Source organism: Phyllostomus hastatus, unplaced genomic scaffold (assembly GCF_019186645.2).
Source record: "Phyllostomus hastatus isolate PE091 unplaced genomic scaffold, TTU_PhHast_1.1 phas_contig_80, whole genome shotgun sequence".
In the NCBI taxonomy this organism is placed as follows: domain Eukaryota; kingdom Metazoa; phylum Chordata; class Mammalia; order Chiroptera; family Phyllostomidae; genus Phyllostomus; species Phyllostomus hastatus.
Genome location: NW_025333960.1, coordinates 48,633,678 through 48,658,168, shown reverse-complemented (window position 1 = coordinate 48,658,168; position 24,491 = coordinate 48,633,678). Strand labels below are relative to the sequence as shown.

Below are 24,491 nucleotides of genomic sequence, written 5' to 3'. Positions count from 1 at the left end.
CGGGAGGGTGGGCTGCTCCTCACCCCTGGGGGTGGTATGCGATTCTGGACGCACTTACTGACGTCTGGGGCAAGTGGCATGGTGGTGGGGGTGGGGGGGGGGGCTGGAGGAGGTGGAGCCGCCGGGCAGGGGCGGTGCCGCGGGGAGCAGAGCCCGGCCTCTCACCCCCACCCCTTTGGTGCCTTAGTCGGGGCGTTGTTACAAAAAGCAGCCGCTCGCTGCTGAGCGGCAGTGTCCAGCCGGGAGCGCGAGGGCGTAAGGGCAGGTGGGGCGCCTCCCCAAAGGCGGGGCAGGGAGCTGGGGCTGCGGACTCCGTGCTCCCCGGCGCTCGGCGCTCGCTCGCCGCGCTCCGCGCCGCACGTCTGGCCGAGCGGGTGGCGGGCGCGGCGGGACCACCGGGCGACGCTGCCGCCGCCGCCGTTTCTGTAGAGCACTCCCGCGTCTGCCGCCGAGAGCGGCCGGTGAGTTTCGGTTTGTTTCTCCGCGCTGCCCCTCCTGAGTCGGGGGCGGCTGAGGGGCACGCCGGGGTGTCAGCGCCCGCAAGGCGGCCGCAGCCGGAGCAGAGAAGCAGGAAGGGGGGAGCCGCTTCCTGGCGCGTTGGGGACACCTTTTGGCCGGTGGGTGGATGGGGGTGGTAGGGCCGAAGGGGGTTCGGGGAGGCTAGCGCAGCGCGTGGGACGGGGGAAGCCCCGGGGCGTGGGGAGGTGGTCCCTAGAGTCGTGTCTGTCCCCGGCGCTGGTGGCGTTGGGCTGTCGGCTGCGGCCAGGAAAGGACAGGCTGGTTTATGGTGGGGAATGGCGCTGTCGGCGGCTTTCGAGTCCTCGGATGCCCCCTGGAGCTCCGGCCCGAAGGAGCCGTCTCGCCCGCGCCGCGCGTGCCCCTAGGGGTGCACGTGCCTGCACGCGCGCCCCAGCGGCGCCCCCACTCCGCGCACAGTGGAGTAGGTCCTCTCGAGAGCCCCTTGTTGAGCGCCTTCCCCACCCGCAGAAGTTGCCCTCGCGCGCCCCTCTGTGGCCCCATGGCCCCTCCGGGGAGGATAGGACGCAGTGGTGGGCCAGATGTTGGGGGTGTCTTTTGTGCAAACCCACGCGCCTGGGGCTCTTGCCCCTGGAAGGGCAGCGGCAGGACAAAGCAGGCTGGACTGGCGGGACGCTGCTCCGGAAGCGGCGCCCCACACCCCCGTCCCGCCTGGGGCGGCCGTGGGTGGGGGGAGCGTGGCGTGGTTTTGGGAAGAGTAGAGAAATCGGCAAAACAGAGTGGCAGTGACTTGATGAGGTGACAGACGGCGTGAAGGAAAGAAGGATGCTCGCGAATGCAGCGCTGGTCTGTCTGCCCGGGTGGGTGACGGGGCGCCCCGCATTCCCATCTGTCCAGGCGTACCTGGTATATTTTTTGCCAGTGTGCATTTGCCCCAAGATGTTATTCTCCGCTTTCTCGTATGTCTTTCGGATTTCTTTCTTGAGGGGTTACAGTTGCCAGCAAAAGCGCTACCACCAGGGGAGAACTTGGGGGCGGGGGAGACTGCAGAGGAGTGGCGGGAGGTGGTTGTGTCTCCAGCAGAGACAATTAGGAAGCGTTCCGCCCCCTCCGCGGCCCGCCAGCCCTCCACACCTCCGCCGCCTTCCCCCCACCCGCCCAGGCCATCCGCTCCGCCGCCGCCGCCGCCGCGGGCCGGCAAGATGCTTGGATGTCTTTCTCTGCTGCGCGTATCTAACCCTTGCTGCCTGTGTTTCACTGCAGGCTGAACCCGGCTCAGACTCAACTGTGCTTCCTGCTCGGCAGCCTCGAGTCTCCCAAAGGCGTAGTGTTTCCCCTTGATGTCATCGCGCAGAAGAGGGTGAAAGGGACTCGGCGACAGATTCAGGTAACCCCCGATAATCTGGGTAGCCGCCTGGGTGTCTGTGGGTCATTTGGGCCAACGGCATCTGCACGGGCGTTGGGCGGCTTCTGCATCCCACCATTCCTTTCCTGTCTGTGGGGAGGTGGGGGCTGCTGGAAAGGAATTGCCAATGACTTGAAACCTTCCTTTTGAGGAAAGCATTGAGGGCCGGCAGGGTGCGTTGGGGGTTGTGTAAATTCCACCTGCTTCCTTTCGATGAGAATAGGCAGTTGTGTCTGAACGTGGGATTTGCATCTATACCTGCTTTCTTATGTGGAGTAGTGTATTTGGGCTTCAGGGGGATAGCGTTTGTTGAAAAGGTATCCGCATGGCTGGTTATAAATTTGACCAGTGCTCAGCTGGGGCACAAGTCAAAAATGGTGACTTTCCTGGGAAATAGTGTCTTTCCCCCACCCCTTCCTTGTGATAGTGTTTGCACTATCAGTGTGTCAGCTGCAAGTCAGTGGGAGGGGGAGGGGAGGGCTGCTGGGGGGGGGCGGCGCAGGAAGAACAGAAACGGAGCTTTCGTTAAGTTCCCATTTATAAAGCTGTGAACCATTAGGCTCTCAGTCTGCGTTTCATCTTTAGGTTGTTGGTTCTTTTCCAAAAACTCTGGCCTGTTCTTTTCTTTCCAAGGATAGTTCTGTTTTGATGTCCACCTAACCAGATCTGGGGTTCTCTTGGTAGAGCTCAGTGGAAACTGTCACCTTCAGTTGCAGGAGGACACCTTGGCATTGACATTGCCTCCTAGAGGGCAGAGTCCTGGCGCCCCGCACGAGCAGCAGAAGATGAGGACGGTTGTGGGAACGGACCCAGGGCTCGCTGTGGCGGAAGGAGGGATTGCTGAGGGCCAGAGGCTCCTGGTTGCTGGGGCTCCCTTGCTCTGCAGTGGTAGCCCCTGCACTCGGTCAGTGGCAGGCTCTCTCCCCACAACCCAAGTCCCTTAGAAGAAGAAAAAATAACTGGAAAGGTTTGTCACTAGCCTCCAGGGTAGTTTTGTTGTGGAAGGCGACTTTAAGGAATATAAATGACACTGGCATTTATCCTTCTCCTCCAAGCCTGCAGGAAGCACGGGGAGAAGTAGGTGAGTGATCTGGTCCTGGCTGAAAACAAAGGCTGAGGCTTTATTTAGGAAGATCAGATTTGTGATGGTGTTAGGATAGAGGTATTTTGACAAGTAATTTTTATGTCAGCAATAATGCAGGGTGTGTGCTGTATTCCTGCGAGAAGAAAAACCACGTGATGGGGTAAGAGGGAGTGTAACAATGCAATAGAAACAAAGGGTGTGGTTTTTTTTTTTTTAGATAGAAAAAAAAATAAATACCTCATACACACAATTCCACTTGGGAAAACAGCTGCCTGTACATGTAAATGCATGTCCAGGAACAAAGATAGCCATGGTGCAGTGTTAGGTTTCACTGTGGTTTTGAATTGTGTACAGTAATAAATCACAATCAAGTGTTGTATTGGTGTTCAGTGTTGTTTTGTTGTTGCTGTTTAAGTTGGAGGCTCGCCCACCCTGGGATGTCTGCAGAGGTGTATTTGTTTAGCTGTAGGTGAGGGCAGCCCTAAAGGTTGCCCCTAGAGGTTATTAGAACAACCTTTTCCCTCCAGAGCTCTTTCTACAACGTTCATTTAATCCATTCAGCCGATGTTTATCAAACACTTGATAGATAATGGGCTTTGTGATAAGGGCCAAGGGGTGGAGGTGGGGTGTGGAGGCATAAAAACAAACTACCTTTGGGAGCTTACAGGGCAATGGAGAAATGATGACCTGGTTCTAATTAAGGTCACTGGAAGCTAGAGAGAGTAACAGAGTGGTATGGGACTTGTGAGGAGGGAGCATGTGGTCATTCAGCCTTTGCTTGAATGCTTCTTTCATTGGGGACCTCACTACTTTGTAAATGACTGGACCTGTTGTTAGAAGGCAACCTTTTCTTCCCAGCCTTTAAACTCTTTAGCTGAATTTCACGAATGGTTAGGTTTCACTGCTGTTGAAAGGTCATTCTGTTTTCATTCCTTACCCTTCAGAGTTGTCTAACCTGTTGGCATCCTCTGCATTTCAAGGTTTTAGGGTGTTTTTTTTTTTGTAAAGACTTTATTTATATTTAGAGAAAAGGGAAGAGAGGGAAAAAGAGGGAGAGAAACATCTACGTGAGAGAGAAATATCAGTCAGTTGCTCTTGTGCATGCCCCAACCAGGGAACCAGCCTGCAACCCGGGCGCGTGACGTGCCCTGACCAGGAATCTAACTGGTGACCTTTTCACTTTGTGAGACAACGCCCAACCCTCTGAGCCACTCCGGTCAGGACATACCTTTCGAGGTTTTATTCAGTCCCTACTGCCCTTGAATTTTGAAACAATTTCTGTTTTTCTATATAATTCGATTTAGAAAACAAGTGAGGGAGGGGGCCTTTGCAGGTGTCTCTCTCGTTTTTAAACAGTGATGTATCAGCAGGACAGGCTATTTTGCAGTGACAAAGGACCTCCAGATCTCAGTGGCTGAGGGCAGTTTCTTGCCCATGCCATGTGTCCAGCGAGGTCAGCAGGTGGGCCCCGCTCGTTGCGGTCACTCAAAGACCCAAACCGATGGACGTGAGATCCCGAGAGTGCTTGCGGGGTTACCGCAGCCCTGGAAAGGAACTTGTGGGGGGGGGGTCTTGTTTTAGCTTTGACATGACCTGACCTAGAAGTGACTGAACGCTGCTTGGGCCGGGACGAGTCCTGTGACCCCATGTAGCCCCAGGCCGGTATTTCTTTCACTGGAAAGGGAAGACAGGGTGGAGGTCAGCAGCACCGCTGATTTCCCCGGGTGATGGGGCCCAGACGCCCAGGTGATGGGGACCCCCTGGGGACCCCCGCCCAGGCCTGGACGGGGCTTTAAAGTGTGTCCCTCCCGGGCCTCGCTCAGAACTCTGTGGGTGTTGGGCATCACACAAGTATCAGTCGAATGAATGAACGACACATAACTTAAAGAATCTGGTCCCATCCCCCCCTCATCTGACTGTACGCTGGTGATCAAATAAAAGATTACGATTTTCTCTTTCAAGTAGTTGTTTATTCGGAAGTGCCAGGCCAGGAGGTATCTCCAAGGCTGCTCTCAGGAGGTGCGGTGCTTCGAGTTATGTAACAGAGAGGTGTTGCCTCCTGACCGTCTGCCTCTTGTCGGAGACTTCCTGAGTGTGTTCGGCACAGCTCAGGGTAGAAAAGTGGCGAAGGGCCAAGCATCAGCCAGGATGTGGCTTTGCCCGGCAAAGACTGGGGGCAGCAGGGAGGACCTAGAATGGGCAGGGGTGCTGATAGGGTAGCCTTAGGCCTCCCTCTGGTTACTTCATGTTCAGAAAGAGTCACTTGGGTCACAGGGCCAGGAGGACATCCAGAGAGTTTGACGGCATGCGTACTTCCCTTGGCGGCCATGGTGGCTGCCAGGTCAGTTCGAAGGCCTTCCTTCCCCATTCTCCCTGCAACCTGTTGGGGGCTGTGAAATGGCATCTCGGAGAGCTGTGGCTCAAGCAGGGGGTGGCTCGTAGAGAGATTTTTGCTGTGGGAAGTGCTGGTCACTCAAACATCTTTGCTCGTGTTGTGATAAATACATGCATGGGTAAGAATTCTTTTTAGAGTTTTGATGAGGACTTTCAGCACGAGCATGGAATTTAACAGAATAGCATTGCTTCTGACTCAATAATCACCTCGTTGAAGTCGTCTTTATAATGACGGCTCTCTGTAGACAGGTGACATGGTGAACTGACCGTTGGTGGCCGAGACACAGTGACTAGAGGACAGGAGTGTTGGCCCGAGAATGCAGAGGCTGCCCTCTGATCCAGCGTCCCCTGAGTGAGTGACAAAAGATTGTACCCAAAAAGGTTCCGAAGGGGGAGCTGAGCAGCCCGGAAACCAGCAGGGGACCCAGACACAGCCTTGACCCCGAGAACCAGTGCAGGGTTGGGCTGCCAGCCAGGCCCGGGCTGAGAAGGAAAATTAAGCCCCGAGGGACTTGTCTTGAAATATATCTGGGAAGCTCCAAAATGCATTTCTCTGTTTTGGTTGACCACTGACTCCCCACCACTTTAACTTCATAATGAAGCCGGCTGTCCAGGTAGGTCACTTGCGGAGGGACTGTGGTTCCTGGAATGGCACACGCAAGGTCAAAGGTCACTGAAGCCGAAGGCGAAGGGAGGGAGGAGGCGTTGGTGTTCCTGCTCCTTCCCTCCTGGCTCTGGGAGCTGCCCTGCGTGTCCCAGGAGCCAGCCTCCATGATTGACATCACAGTTTGGATAAAACAAACACTTGTTTTCTGTTTAAGGGTTTTCTACTTCTGGTTGACTTGCTGTCGTGGTAAGAGTTAAAGAGGAAGGCCTCAAGTGGTGGACATGAGGCCCGCATTTCCTCTGGGTGGGTCTCAGCCTGCCATTTCCTGGCCCAGGCCCCCGCTGGCTGCTGAGGCTGGGAGCCCCTCCCTGGCGGAGCTGCGGGCACTGCTCCTGCGCTCCCCTGGGAGTGGAGCGGATGCCTGGCACAAGAGGCCTTGTTCGCCACTCGCTTTGTTAGTTCTTGCGTGGATTAAACTCATCGCCAGCGTTCTGGCGTGATAAAACTTACCCTCCCATGCAGGGCCTCCTGGGGTAGCAGACCTCCATGCACTCGCGGGGTGGAAATGCAGGTGTGCCCAGGTGTGCCCAGGTGGCGTGTGGTCTTGGCAGTGGAGGTGCAGGTGCTGTGTCCCGCGTTTCTCTCTGCTCTTGCTGCTCCTCTCCACCCCCACCCTACTCCTACCTACCAAGCAAATGTAACTTTTCTGGCTGAGTTCCCATTCATCAATCCAGATAATCACACTCGATGCACTCCTCGCTGAGTCTCTGTAAGAACTGATGAGGTTCTGGTAAAAAGCTTCTACAGATGCTGTGGAAATAGGGAGCGTTATTATTAATATTGGTGTTCTGTTTAGGAACAGTTAACTCTCCCTCCCCAGTGACTGGCCCCACAGTTCCCTTCGCTTCCATCCTAGCTGAGCGCCTTGTTTCTCTCGGGGCTGTTCCAGTCGGTTTCCTCACCCGCTGGCTCTCCCACCACCAATTCACATTACAAAATGCCCTCACCCTTAGGACGGTAGGTTGTTGCCATTGTTCATTCCCCTGCTTTATAACCTTCAGTGGCTTCTGGTCTGAGAGGGTGGGAGAGGGGAAGAAGTCTATATTCTTTCCTTTAAAGTGACCTGCAGCTTGACCTCTAGACTTCCTTTTCAACCTTGACTTTCATTCTGCCTGACTTCAAAATGCCTCATTAGCCGGGATGATTAACCCACTGTTCCCCCATTGTTAACCCACTGTTCCCCCAAAACGCTTTGCATAGCCTCTTTCTTAATTTTGGAACATTCTGTGGCCTACAGTGTCCTCTCCCTGTACTCCATCTTTAAAGGTAGACTCGGCTCTTAGTGCTTTTAAAAAAGTTAACTCGCCCTGGCTGGCCTGGCTCAGTAAGTTGAGTGCTGGCCTGTGAACCAAAGGGTTGCCAGGTCGAGTCCCAGCCAGGGCACATGCCTGGGTTGTGGGCCAGGTCCGCAGTCGCGGGCACACAAGGGGCAACCACACATTGATGCTTCTCTCCCTCTCTTTTTCTCTCCCTTCCCCTCTGTCTAAAAAAAAAGATAACTCTATCACTTTAGACCTTACCAGTCCTTCATTCCCCCTGAGTTCTTTGGCAAAATTGCCTCCATGTTTCATTTCATTCAACATTCATTCATTCATTGTACAAAGGGCACTTATTGTCTCGTATTATCACCTAAGATTGGCATCCTTTTTGTGTCTGTTTAATTGCAAAGAACGGAAACCCACTCAAGCTAAAGGGAGGTGTATTGAAAAGATGTCTCAGACATCTTTTGTCATCAAGCCCCACATGCCACGAGAGTTCCAGTGGACAGGACTCTTCTGGTCATTGCTGGGTGTGGGGAGAGGGTGAGGAGGACAGTTCCCCCCGGGGGCCTTTCGGCGGGCAGCTGTAGAGATCAGGACCAGCAGGGTCTTGGTTCCTGGCAAGGTGCTTAAAGTCTGGATGAGGTTAGACCCAATTTGTATTCCCCCCTGCCCTTCTGCCCTCCCACCGATGTTTACACAAAGTAAAGTCTCAGTAAATAATCGTTCACAACGGAGAAATGATTTGACCTACAGTGATAAAGGAATTACAGGTGCTTTTACTCTATTTAAAGGAAGCCGAGAGACTTATTTTTAAGAGCTTTGCCTACTTGCATGTATAATGATTAAAAATGGAATGAAATTAGAGCTGTCAGGCTACAGTGTGCCCACCAATGCTTGAGAGGTGAGCAGTCTCACTGGGGACCACCCTTCTAACAACATGAATTGTTATTGACGGTCTGTTTTTTCAGCTTCAATTTGCCTGCTCCTTCCAAAACAACAACAAAACAAAAACACTCTCTCCTCGGTGGCATAGAGCAAGCAGCCCAGGAACTGTACACCCACCAGGACAGCCCACGATCTCAAGGAGCAGACTGAGCTGTTGGGGTTTGACACCAGTGGGGTAACATAGTCCACAACTGGCGACCATCAAACCTCCCTTCCTAATTGACTTGCGGTTGGCAGTGCCTTTGTGATAGACATCTGGTCTACCTTACTTCTTTTCTTTCTTTTTTTTAAAATACTCATCCACATGCCAGACGTTTTTTAACACCCAGGATGCTTGATCATTATGGATAGTGTTTTTATGAAAGAGGAAATGTGTTCAGCTGCTTGGAGAAAATGGCTAGGAATGTATTAACATTAAAATGTTCTCAGCTTGACAAATAGTGAATGGAGCTAAGATAAATGTCCCTCAAACAAAGTATTTAGTGTGGCATTCTTTTGCAGTCTTATTGCTCTGGGGTAGGTTTGCAAATTGCCTCCTTGCAGGTTAATATGAGATTAAAAGTGGTTGCAGAGCACTGGATAGATCTCTGTATGTTGCTTAGGGAATTCGTCCCTTCGTTGCCTTTGGCCATGCAGGTAGAGGACGACTTTTAACCAGGGAGCCTGCCTGTCCATTCCTGGCCCACACTGACACTTCAGGATCCATCTGTTCACGCATGGTGGTGGGTGACATAGCATCTGAAAAAGGGAACATCAGTGACTTAGGTATACAATTGTATTTATTACATTTATTTAAATATTGAGTGCCTATTGTTTGCCAGGCACACTTCTAACGGCATTCCGTGCCTTGGGTAGCTTAATATGTGAATTTAACTAATAATTTAGTTGCTTTTCTGCTTTTTAGGCAGAGGGAAAACCAAAAGGGCAGAGAACAAAAGAAATGAACCTGATACCCTTCTCTCTCAGTTGTTGATCCCTTACCATGTAGGTCCACCTTGCTTGATCCAAATTCAGTTAAGTGGTTAAAAATGTACAGCAAAATGGGTTGGGTTCCAGTGTGAGCTCTGCCATAATGACCTTGAGTAAATAAGATCTGACTGAGCATTTGTTCCCTACGACCGAGTGGAGAGATCCGAAGTCCTGACTCCAGTTCACTGGTGTTCCTTCTCTCTGAATCTCTAACAACTCCTGGGATTGATGGTGTTGGGGGGTTCAGAGCTGGTCACCCCAACATGTGCTTCTGTGGTATGTAGGTCATTTGGAGCTAAGGGCAGTTTTAGCTTCAGGCTCGAGAAACTTCTGCCCTTCCCTTTACCTAGAGGAACTTGGATGAGGGGCCTTGACCGTAGTAAGAGATTATTTTTTGACCCGCCTATGAGATAGGGCAAACTTTCATTGACTAAACCTCTGCTCTTACTGTCCTGCGATGGCCCGTTGAAGCCCCCACGATGCGTCACCTCACCACTAGCGCAGGGAGTCTTAGACACCTCAGTCCTCTTTCTGTCTCCAACCTTCCTGTGCGTGGGGGGCTGGGGGGTGCCTCTGACGTTCACGGATGTGTGTGAATTAAATGTGGTTATTTTCTCTAGGCAATCTGTCTCACTGTCTAGTTGATTATTTAGACCAGCCAAAAGAACCTCGAGGGCAGAGACAAGTTTGTTCCACCCCCTTAATGGCAACTGATAAGACCCTTAGATAAGCCACCTACTTTTCTGGCAGTAAGCTGATGCCTCTGGTAATAACCCTTTGTGTCCCATTTCTTCTTTGGATTGTGACTTTTTCTGGGGGTGGTAGGTTGGTGCCAGCTGACCTGCCCCGAATGGCCAGGAACGGTAATGCGCTTGCTGCTTGCACTTCCGTGAATCTGATGCACGGAGCGCCTGAAGGCAATTGTCAGACGTTTACGTCACCCTTTCCGTGGAAATATGCGTTTCCTTGTAATCGCAGGTATGCCAGGTGTATTCGTTCATGGCCCTGATGAGCCAGATTTCCTCATGGTCTGCGCCTGCAGCTAAGAAAAAGGTAAACCTCTCTTTATAGAAGAAGGGGAATCTTCCAGGCAAATGGAATCCACTTAATAAATTACCTTTATGTCCGTACACAGAATGCAAAATGTCAGCCCAAAGAATTAGTGTTTCTTTGCAGACTGAGTTGTGTACTTATTTTTTCCAACACTGGAGTCAGGTCTATCAAAATTTAATCGTTCACCCACCTTGGGTTTATGACAAAATAATAATAGGGTTTTTGAGAATTGCATCCTTTGGCGGTGATGCTTTCCAATATGTTCATTGATTTACAGAAAAATGTCTTCACAAACAAGTAAAGAGAACATGTCAGATTTTTACCCCAGATTTATGTTACCTTATCTGTGGAACCCGCCCGTAGCTGTGCCAAACCCTGTCTTTAACCTGCTCCTCACAATAACTTTCTTTTGCGGTCAAGTCCAGTCTGCAGTGGAAATCGGACGAAAGCGGCTGTCCAGACAACTTAGAACTCCTTGTGGATGAGGAGGGCGGTAATGATCACTTTCGCAGTCTAAACAGGATCCAGCCTGCTTCTCCCAGTTCCCTTGGCTCTCATTTCGTTCCTTGCCTTCGGCTCACTGCAAAGGGCTGTGCCGTTAGATTCTGTCACCACCGTCGGTGAAGGTGAATGGGGTGTCGGCTAGGTGGAACCCTGGAAATGAACGAGCAATGGCCTGCAGTTCGGAATTCTCACCCCTCCACCGGAGGGGGCGATTCCGGACACACTCACTCCCCGTGGCTTCTGCAGTCTGCTTCCCGAGTTTTAACTTCTCCTCTGAGATTCTGGCTGGTAAAGAAACACATTTCTTCCTTTTATGAGGCTTTTTAGTGCCAGGTGACTGGTGGTGTTCAATATAATCTATAGTACTTAATAGCTGAATACGCTTTGTTTTCCCAAAGCTGATCACGGTTAAAATGAGAAAAGGAGAGAGAGAGGCAACTGTTGGAGGGGAGAAGAGTGAGCACAGAGAAGAGAGTAACGGGGTCAGTGATTGCGTAGGAATGTGGTATTTTAAAAATTCAGTGCTAGCTTCAAAATAAAAAATAACTGTTTTTTTTTTTTTTACATGGTGAGGATTTCAGCTCCGTAATCAAAAACATCTTTGCCCAAAAAGCAAATTGCAGCTGTTCTTCATGATTTTGTACATGGAATTTGATCAGATATTTTCTTTCCCAACCTGTGTTGGATTCCACGATTTGTAACAGTTTCGGGGGTGGAGTGGGGGTGCTGACTAGAGCACAGAGATAATAATATTTGGTGTATGCTTCAGGCTCAGGGCGAAGTGCTTTCGGCAGGAGGCAGCTGAGCCTGGAAAGTTAGGTGACTCGTCCAAGGTCATGTGGTGAGGCAGAGCCATTGTGCCAGACCCTGGCAGTCTGCGGTCTTCCTGATCTTCCCTGTGCCCTGGGACCCACACTCATCTCTGGGATTAAGAATTGAGAGAGCCCTGGCTGGCATAGCTCAGTGGATTGAGCACAGGCTGCAAACCAAAGCATCGCAGGTTCGATTCCCAGTCAGGGTACATGCCTGGGTTGCAGGCCACGGCCCCCAGCAATCACACATTGATGTTTCTCTCTCTCTCTCTCTCTCTCCCTCTCTCTCTCTCTCTCTCCCTCCCTCCCTTCCCTCTCTAAAAATAAATAAGTAAAAATCGTTAAAAAAAAGAATTGAAAGAAGAGAAAACTTAAAAATAAAAAAGCAAATGGGTTCAGTGTAACATAATTTTAAAGTCTGACTTCTAAACTGCCCTGTCTTCGGGAACGAAGATGGACGATTTTGGTCAGCCGCTGAATCAATCTGGTGTTGACTTTGAGGCCATGTGGTTTGAAAGAGTTGGTGATGGATTTCGCTGGGGACTTGGCAGTGAGATTTCCGGTCATTACCCGAGCTTTGCCTCCCGCAAACACGTCTCTGTGACGCCTGGTGGTGTGAAGTGTTTCTGGGGGGACCACTTGACAGAAGGCCGGTGTACGTAGCCGTGTGAGAAATCGGATCTGGTGCTGGGAGCTGAAGACTTTTGCGAATGCAGCATTTAAGAATATGTTTCAACAAAACCGCCCTTCCCACCCCAGTTACTGCTGTCCTCCATATTGGAAAGTGGGATAAGCCATGTCCTTTCATTTTGCCTCTGCTTTGTTCATGCAGTTCCCTCTCCCTGGAACAGTCCCCCACACACCACACTCCCACTTCTGCCCCACACCAAACACAAACAAAAACAAACTACAACCCCCGCAACATCTCGATGGAAGCTGTATGTAAGTATAGTCTTCCTTCGAGATTTCCTTCCCTTTCTCCTGCCCTGCGGGTCCTCCCCTGACTCTCTCAGGCAGAATTAGTTTCCATTTGCTCTTTTTAACCCCTCTTACCCCTGTATACGGTGACTCGGTCCGTGATTGCTCCCCCGCTCCATCGTGACTGCTTGGTCTGCAGGGACCTTGTCCCGTTTAGGAGTTCGGATGAATGAATGGGGGAACGAAGAAGCAGATGAATGAACAGACTGTTGACGGTGTGGACTTGTTGGGATTAATTAGAGCGTGTGCTAGTGGCACACGGTGGTAGACCTCAGCGGTGAGATGCTGAGTGGCGCCTGGCTCGATGCTTACGAATGTCAGCGTTACCGACGTTTTGGTCAGGTAATTTTTTGGTTTGTTCCTGTGTAGTATCCGTCTTATTGCCATAATATTTATAATTTGTATTTTTATCAGGAAATAAGACGATGATAGCCCTAGGCAGTTGGCTCAGTTGGTTTGGAGCATTGTCGTGTGGGACTAAGGGTTGTGGGTTTGATTCCAGGTTGGGGCACGTGCCTGGGTTGCGAGTTCAGTCCCCAGTCGGGGCCCGTGTGAGGGGTGGCCCATCAATGTTTCTCATATCAGTGTTTCTTTCTCCCTCTCTCGCTCCCTCCCTTCCCCTCTTTCCAAAATCAATGGGTATGTCCTTGGGCGAGGATTAAAAAAAAAAAGAAGATGACGATAAGTGTGAATTTGTTATTCTACCACTCTAATCATTCTGGCATGTGAATAATGAACAGTTTTGAGCTATAAATAATTTTAGTAAAAAGCAATAAAGCACCAGGTGTCCTAGCGGCTTCCGTTTTACTGTGTATGAATACGTACCTGCAACACAGGGTCAGGTTGGGATATTTGTGGGAGTTTATGTTTAATGAGTTGTAACAATTTTGAGGGAAAATGACAGATGTTGCTCCCCGACAGTCGCAGCTGTTCCCCACACCATTAATAAATAAATCACCGCGTGATGTGACGGGCTTCGAAGTGGACTCATATGCGCTCAGTGCAGCCAAGGTGCTGTGGACTCGTGTCTTTTAAAAAGCTGAACTGAAAACCTGGCTTAATCAGATGCAATTCAGTGCCCAGTTCTAGATTCTCTTGCAGCAATTAATTGTATCTGTGGTTGTGTCTACGCAGAGCCGCCGACCGAAATGCGTAAGTCAACTGGCTTCCTTTGGCACCCTCCCGGCTGACAACGGCGGGGTTGTTTGTGGAAACAATGGCTGTTTGTGGGCCGGCCCTCCATGGCTGAAAGCTTTGCGTTGGGTTCAGTGGTCCTGGAGCCTGCTCCGTTTTCACGGCATTCAGTTCATTGTCCTTCCTTGTACAGAGAGCCACCCCCGGGGTGAATTTCGCCCTACCTATCAGTCCGAGGATCCCTGTCGGGGGAAATAGAGCAAATCTGGCTTGACGATTTGAAGATGGCAACGTCTCTCTTTCTAGTAAAAATCCCGCTAGGCGTTTGAACTGCCAAATATCTGATTCTTGTGTTTTTTCCCCCCACGGAAAACATTTTTGCAATGATAATAAGACTGACTACCACGTATGGCGCTAATGATGTGCCAGGCTCCAAGTGTTTTTCATGCAGTATGTGCATGATTCTCACACAGTCTGCTGGGGGAGGTACTATTGCTGTCGCTGGCTGAATGTATTTGCCAGCAATTGCGAGGCATGGAGAGACGGACTGACTTGCCCAAGGTCACACAGTGAGTAAATGTCGGGGCTGGGATCGAGTCCCAGCCCCGAACGGCTCCAGGGTGTAAGCTAGAAGCCGCTGAGATATGCTCCCTCAGATTTTTCATTCTGTTAAGGAGACTCCTTTTTTCTGAGATGTCTTAGATGTTCATAACTTGAGGTAATACCGATATAGGATGAGTAAAAATAGTTACTGGTGGCTCTAGGCTTGTGGCTCGGTTGGGTGGAGCATTGTCCAATTCTTCTGAAGCTCGCCACGTTAATTCCTGGTCAGGGCACATACCTACGTAGGTTGCAGGTTTGACCCCTGGTGGGCGCGTGTCTAGGAAGCAACCACTCGATGTTTCTCTGTCTCCCATCCTGTCTTCCTAAAAATCGGTGGAAATGTGTCCTCAGTTGAGGATTAGAAAGAGTTGTGCTATGAGTGCATGGGTTTTTTCACTTTTGCGTGGGTTGAGCATAATTTCCCGTGCAGCTGTCCGCCGATGGTGTTCTGTCTCCCGTAGCTCTGGACCTGATGCTCCCCTGTAGGAAGGTAGGTGCTCCTTCAGGTGGTGACCCTGGCAGGAGCAGGAACGCAGGTACACCGCCAGACAGTACTGGATGGAGGAGGGCTGCTGGACTTCAGAGGGGGAAGATCACTTCCTGCTAGAGGCTTTAGAATGGCTTCGTGGAAGTGTCCTCCTGCCGTCGGAAGGATAATATGTTGGGTACCACTGTTGGCTTAGTTTGTATTTGTCTACTGTTCAAAAGACATTGACTGTCTTGGCTGAGCCTTCTTTCCAAGTCAGTTGATGCTGTGAGATTGTGGCGGTGAGGAGGTCGGATTAGGGCCCATTGCCCTGAGTTTTGCCTTTGGTTTCATGTAAGATGTTGGGTACATTTTCAGGAACCAAAATATACTCCAAGGCCAAGTGGGTAAAATAGCAGAAGAAGCTCATTATTAGTGTTAATATTTCTGAAGGGAATCAGACAAAATCCACTGAGTACGGCATGAGGAATGCTTGTGAGTGCACAGAACGAGACGATGCTCATTATGACAGATCTGGCAAAGACCCCGGCAGGGCATCGGCCTTCCCGGTCATCCCACGAGGTTTGTTTGCTAATGCCGACTTGGTGGGCTCAGCTTCCCAAAGCCCCTCCCCCGCAACTATACCGATCAGTTAGAACCTGCCGCCGCCCTGCATCATGGGCTCTTCTGTGCTCTCAGAGAACAGGTCCCCTTTCCTCGGGTTTGGGGGAAAACTCTTACACCTTCAGAGAATGTGGCAGGCGTACCGGTGCTCATCACTGACTTCTGAATAGTCAGGAGTTGAGTACATTGGCAGGAAGGGAAGCACAGGGTGTGGGCAGCCCCGCCACCGAAAGACACGAGGCCTGCCTATTTGAAGGCGCGAGACTGCGAAGTTGCGAGTAGAATTTTAAACATGGAATATCTTTGAATCGAGTGTATACGTTATACAAGAAAGAGATGATTGCTAATGTGGACTTGGCAGGACCTACATCCAGAACATTGTGTGACGCTGTATATAATTTACCCAGTTTAATTCTCAGGATAATTTAGGAATAGGTTCTGCTTTTTGTCGCCAGTTTTTGGATGAGCAAAACCTCGGAGGTGCAGAGAAGTCGAGGAGCTTGCTCAGTGTTATGCTGCCAAGGGGCAAATCCCCGTGGAAACCCCACATCTGATCAGTCGTGGCATCGGTGTGCCAGTCCCTTACAACAGCACCTTGGGTTTCCCAACTCTGCAGAAGTAGTTATTGTAGCAAAAGAAGCTGCAGCGGCTCTCACAGACAAAATACACTAGCCATGAATGTCTTTCTAGTAATTAATTTCTGGACACAAAGATGAACGTGGTATTAGCAATGAAATACTAAAAATGCTGGCATTTTAATTTCAGTCTCTCTGTGTGCTCTGGCCGTAATAGAGTTGTAATTAATTATCTTCTTGTGGCTGTGTTGTTTCCACACCAAACATGCATCTGGAAATTATAGTGCAGCAAATAGCTGCTGAAGGCGTGATGGTAGTGATTATACCCGCGGCGAAATCGGGTGGGTATAGAATAATGAGGTAATTTTGAGGGAAGTCGCCTTAGTAGAATAGCGAATGCTTTTCGAATGTAGGACAAGCCAGAAAGGAAGGAGTCCAAATAATGGATTTGTAAAATACGTAATGAAAACGGATAAATTCTCAGGACCATTTTAGGGAGTAAAAATTAGACTACCCAGAGTTCCTTCAGAGTTTTTAACCAGACAGTATCAAGGTCATTAGCAATACTTTTGGCTCTAGAAGTAAAAGTTTTTAAAAATAAACATTGTGACTCTGTAGCCTGGCCTAGGCAGTGTCCAGTTCCGGTGTTGGAAGTGACTCTCGTCACCAGGCTGGCTGCTCTGTGTCCTGCAGGGTCCTCTCTGGAGCCTCCTTCTCGAGACGCTTTAGCTTATGGACATGTTCGCTCCTGCTGTCAGGAGCTCACCCCGTCCTGAGTGAATTGTTCCCATTTTACGGTTGGGGAAACCGTGAGACCAAATGGGGCAGGACTCTGCAGTTCCCAGGTGGACAGAGCATGCCACCCGCGCACCCCGGTCAGGCCCCAGGAGCCGCTCTCTGCCCACCCCAGCCCTTCCTTCCCAGAGCAAGCGTGTCATCGGCAGACTGCGGGACACCAATGTGGTCCCATTCCTGTGGGCCTGTGGAGTACGTGGTTTCACTGTTAGAGATTCATCCCTTGTGCTGTGAAAATGGCGGGAATTGTGGTTCGTTCCTTGGTAGACTGAGGGCTATGTCCCTCCTCTGCTCATCTGTCAGCTGAAGTTCACGGTTATTCTCATAGCCTCCTGTCCACATCTGCTTGTATAAACTTGCTCATTTTTTGTCTTGATGCCATTGTAGCTTGTAGAGTTAGCAGAAGATAAGAATTTTTCGTGTCTGTGGGGTTCGCTAATTAGAATTTTGAAATGATTAAGAGTGGGGATTACCTTAGCCAGTCCTACTAATGGAGAAATGGAGAACTGAGGACAGGCATTGATTGGACAAAGGATACAACCTGCAAGATGTTAGAATGTTCAGAAAATCATTCCTAAGAACCTCACATGTTTATGGAAGACCTGTGTTCTTACAAACGATAAATGTGTTTTAGTTCTTCTGTTGAATTGCGAAAGTGGGAACCCTAAGAACCTCAAGGATAAGCAACTCCTTATCAATCCACTTTTAAGTCATGTGTGAAGAATCCTGTGTGTCGTTGACCTTCTCACGAAGCTGCCTTGGTAATAGTGCCCGCTCCTGACTTCCTGCGCACTTTTCTGCTCTGCGTTTTCCCTCCACATAACCAACGACAAGGCAACATACCGGTATGTGCTTCTCATGCATTTGAAGTTGCTTTGCAAGCCGGTGCTGTTCTTCATGACGGGAAGTGGCCTTTTTGGGTGCTCAGTGCCCTGCGGGTCAGCTAAGGGTGACCGGCTGGACTTTCCTCCGTCTTGGGGGTCTCTGAACTGACCCAAGCAGGTGTGGCTGCTCTTGAGAGATTGAGTATACAGAGGAAAAATATATTGGAAAATATTTTCTTTCCGGGAGGAACACCCCGACACGTAACCCAGACCTGTGTTAGGAGCCTTCCCCAGCTCTTGAAGGCCACCCTCTGTAGTTAGCAGCTTGTTCTGACTGCCTGGGCTGGCTGCAGGGACCAGGACTGGGGAGAGGGGAGAACCCCTCCATTCCCCACCGGGAGTCTCCCTGGACGGTGTGTGTGAGACCCCAGCGCTGAGCTTGCAGACTGCCCCCTGGGGGGTTCATTGAGTCCTAAGAAGGTGAGCAAAATGGATTCAACATATTGTTTGTTTCAGCTAGCATATTAGCTTAGGGTGAAATTTACATGACAGTGGAGTTGTATTTTTTTTTTTGGTGCATTTTGTGCATTTCCAGAATACCCAGGAATGTGAATGCATTTGTAACTGTTCCGTGAAATTTAAGAGCATTATTTTAATGTTTTAAATGATTCCTGGTGAGTTACAGTTGGTTGTTAGCTCTGCTTTTCCTGCTGCATTGCTGTTGCTGTCAGGATTTATTTGAGGTCAGTAATGGATGCCTGGATGGTAAAAAGAAAAAGAACTTTGAAATATCTCTTTGCTCCCCCTCCTGCTGCCAGGAAACACCTATGAAAAAACACTGAATTGTGGGTTCAGTTGGTCGTCTCTTTGCTTTTGTGATGCATGGGTAGCCCTTGAGTTTTCACTAGTCTCCTTTTAGATCCCAAACAGGCTTCCTTCCTAAACCCATTAGCTAGCAAGCAGATACCTAGGTGTTGTCTTCATCCCTGCTTGCAACATTTGAATGCTTGGTGGAAAAAAAAAATTCCCTGACAGGCAGAGCTTTTAAAAAGTGCACACAAACCCTTTCTGTGTCCCCCTGCCTGGTCTTAAGGGACCCGACTGGGCCAGTCTGGGACGAGCCCCTCAGTCTGTTGGTTTTGTGTCACTGCACAGTCACTCGTGTCGAAGGTTATAGGCCTTCTGATCATGGCCCTGTTTAAGCTGTAGGAGCACAGGGGCAGATGGTGGAAGAGCCAGAGCTGCTGCCTTGGAGAAGGTTGCGGGCTTGGGGGGACACATGTGTGCACCTCCAGCATTGGTAGAAACGGCACTGCAGGTGCACCTAGCAGGGAAAGAGGGACGTGTGGGGGAGGGGTTGGCGACGCAAAGCCCTCCAGAAGGAAAAGCAGAGGGGACAGCATGTGCACAGAGTTTGGAAAAGCTGTGTGGGGGCGGGGGGGGGGGGCGGTGGATGGAGAAGAGGGTGTGGATAAGCTGAGGCTAGAAATGTAAAGTAGTTACCCAAAGACCCCGAGACCCGGGTGTGCACGTGGGCCCCACCCACTCAGGAATAAGGAGGGAGTAGAACATTGGAAGCCGTGGGGTGGCATCCCTGGGTGTGGGAAATCGATCCAGAAGTGCGGGCGAGAGTCCCGGTTCTGCCAGTTACTCTGCACCGGGAGTGAGTATTTCCCCGTCGGCTGCCAATTTTGATCTGCAATATGGGGGCCAGTGGGGGCGCCTTCCCTGAGTTGTCCCAAGGATAAAGGAGTCCTCTGTTTATGTAAAGCCCTGGCAGGGAGCAGTCCCCCTGAGGGCGGTGGGGATCTGGCTTGCCACTTAGGCACAGTTCACAGGAAGGTTGGCTTGGAGGCAAGGGACCTGGTGTGTGGTGGTCTGTCCAGCAGTTCCCAGCGAGTTGTACCCTTTGGGACACTGGTCCTCTGAGCTCTGGGAACAGCCCTGCCCGTTTCTGCATTGGCCCAGAGTGGTTGTAGGGACAGATCCAAGAGAAATTTTAGGAGGCAGAATAACCAGGGCTTGGTGAAAGCTCAGAAGCATTTTATTATCTTGTCCTTTGGATGACAGGGTTACTCCAGTGCCCACTTGTTCGAACAGGGAAGGAGGGAATTGCGCCTCGGCTGGCTAGCCTTCCTTGCAGAGGACACGAAAAAAGCCAATGTTAGCCTTTCATGCAGCTTTCTTTTCTTTTTTTATCCCCATCCAGGGACATTTATTTCATTGCTCTTAGAGAGAGAGGAAGGGAGAGAGAAAGAAGCATCAATTGGTTGCCTCCTGTGCACACCGGGACTGGGGATCGAACCTGCCACCTTTCAGTTAGGGAATGATGCCCCATCCAGCTGAGCCACACTGCCCAGGCCTCGTGCAGGTTTTGGGGGGGAAAGGTGGACAGTTATCATGAGGATATTTGCCTTCCATTAAAATGAGTTTTCTTGGAAATCCATTGGACTGTATGTCTAAACACTAATGTTGAGAAAAGCCTTTTCTGAGGCACAGAAGTGTTAGTCTGTTACGAACCTTTGTGAGTTGAGACAGACTCTTGAGTGCTAAATTCTGCAAGTACTCTAAGTACTGAATTCCTAGCAGTGGGGCATCATCTAGGCCTTGGGGTTCGTCAGCCTGAGAAACAATTCAGCGAAGTGTAAAACGGCAACGGGGGGGGAAATCGTGTTGCTCTTCCGTGCTGCGAACCGGCTTTGTCACGCGGCGTGGCCTTGCAGACTGGGACAGTCACACATCACCACTTTGAGTTCTGCATTTAGTTTTGTCCCGGAAGCAATTTCCTTTCAAATTTTCAAGCTGTAGTTGTCATTAATGAATTGAACATTATGAATCCTGGAGAACTACTAATTCATTTTGATGTAAGTAGACATTTACATCTGGGGTGGAAAAAAAAACTTAACTTTTTTTCAGTCGTGTTCAGTGTTTTCAAGCTCACAAAATGCGGAACGGCTTTTTGTGGGCATCGCTCCCCGGGGTGGTTAGTGGGAGGGACTGGGGATCTATGTGCCCAGCCTCTTGGCTGCGGGTCGGGGGGTGTTTAAAGTGAAGTCTCGGTTTCTCGGCGAGCAGGGACTAGGTGCTTTCCAGAAGGCATTTGGAAAAGGCAGCCGATTAGAGCCGGCCCTCCACCCGAGCTTACTTACCTTCAGTGCTTTCCAGCTTCAGCCTCTCGGTGGGATTCTTCGCTGGGGCCCCCGCCACCCCCTCTGTCCCTGCCTTCTTCCGCTGGCCAAACGCCACTGTGGCCAAACGCCACTGTGGGACGGGCTCCCCCGGTCACAAGAGGTTGATGGACCCGTGCCCGTGGGAGCTTCAGCCTCTCAAACACTGCCCATCCCTCCGCGGGCAGGATGGCGGGCGTGGAAGCGCCCGGCGGTCTCGGAGCAGCCGGGAGACTTGGGAGCCCAGGAGGGGATGGGACGCAGAGGCCAGGGAGAGCGCTTAACGTTTCAGGCCTGGAACACGTCCTGCTCCGTGAAGACGTTTAGTGTAGAAAGCTGGCCAGGGGAACGGCGGCTGTGTCTGCGGCGGCGTTGTCCCAACGGTTGGAGAGGTGACGGCCTGCTTCTCGAGGCCGGCAGGTTTGACTTGTTTTGCACATGGAAGCCTTCTAGGACTTCTGTTCGACTTGTCTTTTTTTTTTTTTTCCTTTAAAGACAATATTTAGGGCTTTGCCTCCCCTTCACCTGCTACTGCACCTTTTAGAAAAGTCTTCTGCCTTGTCAGCTGAAGTTCTTTTCCGGAGGGGTCACCTCATCTGCTGGCACCTCTGATCTCCTCTGAGCCTCAGTCTCCCCGGGGGCAGGACAGAGCTGATCATGCCTGCCCCTCCCCCGCCACACACGTGATGCTGAGGACTGCGTGGGGTCCTGGGTATGGACACACCTGTCCGTACCTTTCTGCAGGCCTGTGCGGCAGAGGGGCGTGAGGAGGCTCAGGCTGCAGGAGGGGCCGGACTCTGTATGTGGCCAGGGAGAAAATCGGTGCCCCACCCCCGGTATGTCCCCGCTCCTTCCCCGACTTAGGACCCGAATTAGATAGAGCAGCTTTTTCAGGGAAGGGAGTTTTCTCTGAGGGACTCAGGGCCTCGTCCTTTTTCCTCCAGTCCAACCAGGCAGGGGGCTGTGCCGGGAGGGCCGTTCCCGGGCAGAGACATGTGTTTTCTCCTTCCAATTCGGGGCTACCTCTAAATCAAGGGGCTTTTCGGGTTCCCCAGTTGCTCTTTCCCCCCTCATATTAATTTCCCAGGGCTGCCACAGCAAAGCACCACAAACTGTGGGGTGCAAACAGCAGAAATGTATTTTCTGACACTTCTGGAGGCCAGAAGTCCAAGGCCAAGGTGTCAGCAGGGCGGCGCTCTTGCTGAAACCTGGAGGGGACAGTCCCTCCTGCTCTTCCAGCTTCTGGTGTCACCTGTGGTCCCCAGATGCCTGTGATCACATAGACGCATCGCTCTGCTCTCGCCTCTGTGGTCGCGTGGCCTTCTCTGCTTCTGTGTCCCTTCCTCTTCTCCCTAAGGACACATGTGGTGCTGGATTAAGGCTCTCCACGCACCTGTCCCCCCCACCCCAATTCAATGTGACCTCATCTTAACTAGTCAGCTTGTGCAACAACCTGAGTTTCCCACAAGGCCACCTTCTGACCGATGGGAGTTAGGACTTAACATACCTTCTAGGGAGACACCATTCAACCTGTGACGACCCCCCACCCCCAGCCCCAGCCCCAGCCCCAGCCCCACCCCCACCCCAGGGGGTTTGGAATTCGTTCGCACCACAGCTTCAAGGCCATCTTCAGAGGGGCACGTGCCCCACCCTGGAGGGGGTGCTATCCCCTGGCTCCTCCCGGAACTGGCAGCTGTGACGCCAGGCCTCTGATGGCGGGAGTCCCTGGGAACACAGGCCGCGAGGGCCCTGCAGCATTCTGGAAGCAGCTCCGCGTTTGCATTAGCACCGAACAGCCCTCACGCTCTGCCGCTGGTTTCACCTCAGTCATCTGGAGCCGAGCGGCTTCCATGGTGCCTCTGGGGAGTATGAAAGTCCTTCCAGTTTTATTGGAAACAATTGGTTTTATCAGAAGTGCTGAGCGGGGGACCTGAGCCAGTGCCTACTGTCCCGTCCCGTGAGGTGGGGCGACGACGCGGTGGCTTCTGCGCGGTGCAGGCAGGCGGCTGGGCTGCCTGGGCCCCGGCCCTCCTCTGTGCTACAGGGTGGGGCCCAGGGGCATCCGGGCGGCCCACATGGGTGGGTGAGAAAGAGCCTCCTTGCCCGCCTGCACTCAGTGGCGCCATCGCCTGGTGCCTGAGAAACAGGGACTCTTCCCCAAACGGGGTTCATGCAGGAAGGGGGAAGCCAGGAGACCCCACGGTTAGTCCTGCTTTTGTCCCAGTCTCACCGACTGTAAACTTAAGCACGTTGCTTCTTAAAAGGGACCCCCGGTTCCTCATCTCTGTGAAAATGGTGAAATGTGCTGCCTCCTCCTGTCTTCAGGGCAACGAGCAGGTTGCTGCGTGCGAGCCGCTGGCAGGCCTCAGGTGAACAGGGAGGGCGAGCGTGAGGACCGTCCCTCAGTAGCCCTCCCTCCTCGAAGAAGCAGTCCCCCTACCCAGCAGGCCTGGAAGGGGGGCCGGGTGGCAGCCTGCACGTCCCCTCGGGGTGAGGGGTTGCAATGGGATGTTGAAGGAGACGGAACTGCTGAGTGTGTCTGGAGGTGGCAGTGTCCTAGGACTGGCTCTCAGTCCTGGGGTGCGGGGCCATAGGCCTGGCTGGCTCGGGGGGCTCAGGGGACGAAGGGGCAGCCGGGAGTCCAGGGAGCTCCATGCCTGGAGGGCGCAGGAACCAAGACAGGACTTGGAATGGGGAGGAACCGGGGCTGGAAGTTGCTACTGAGCTGGCAGTCAGCGGGGTCCGGCAGGTCCCAGAGTGTCCCATCAAGGCTGCCTGGATGGTCCCGTTAAGGTTCAAGCTGGTCCTAGAAATGGAGGTGGGGGAAGGGGTTCTGGTTGGGTAAAGGAGGGCTGGGGCGGCCTGAGTCCACATTGGGACAGACCATGCCTGGGACAGAACCATCGTCCTCCTTTACTTCAGCTGAGTTAGTGACAGAGAAAACCCCGAAATAAAAACCACCCACCACCCCCACACAGACTAGAGTTATTTTTGTGGCTGCTGATGTTTGGGTTACCTGATTACTTATAATCATTCTGGAAAGCACTGTTGAACATAGATGGTTCTACACACCCACGACAAATTTACTTTCAGTGACTATTGATTAACAGGGCTGGGGCTGAAATGTTGTGTGATAGGCTATGGACCGAACAAAGGCCCCATAGTCTTATCTTCGACTGCTGGTCGGGGCCTGGGAGACGTGGAAGTGGAGTGTGGGATTCTTGGCTCCTGCTGCGCCCCTGTGGGATCGGAAGGTGACCGTGAACCCCAGGGCGTGGCCATGGATGGGAAGGAGGTGGCCGTGGCTGAAGAGGGAACTGCAGGAGTGACAGCAGGCGGGGAGGAGCGTTCCCTGCCTGTGTCTGCGTGCAGAGACACCTCCGCGGCTGTGGCTCTTGTGAAATTGGCTACGTTTCTCCTGGATTCAGACCAGAGTCTTTTGGGGCTCTAAGGGTTCACAAGCAAGGTGCAGCCTAAATCGATGGCGGCTTTTGGTGTGGAAACGCCCCTGTGGACACAGTGTCCGAGGCCATGAAACAAGGGATTTGGCGATTTGGGGTTTGTTGTGACCTGCTGTTGGATGAATCATTCAGTTTCCTGAGACAAGGAACAAGTCTCAGTTTTCCCGTCTGCAGGAGAGAAGAATGCCTACACCTTCTCCCCGGTACGGCGTCCGGGGTCATCGAACGAGTACTGGACACCGCAGTGTTGGAAGACTGATGCATTTATTACACCGCGGACGAGGAGGAATTA

General features: G+C 51.7%; 1 protein-coding gene across 1 annotated transcript in view; it reads left to right on the top strand.

Moving 5' to 3' along the window:
* Nucleotides 1–232: 232 nt before the first annotated feature.
* Nucleotides 233–24,491, top strand: part of RNF152 (ring finger protein 152) — a 60,601-nt gene continuing 36,342 nt past the window's right edge. Inside the window, exons 1-2 of the mRNA XM_045849760.1 lie at nucleotides 233–461; nucleotides 1,741–1,864. The gene's annotated coding sequence lies outside the window, so the exon portion shown is untranslated. The remainder of the gene's footprint in view (nucleotides 462–1,740; nucleotides 1,865–24,491) is intronic.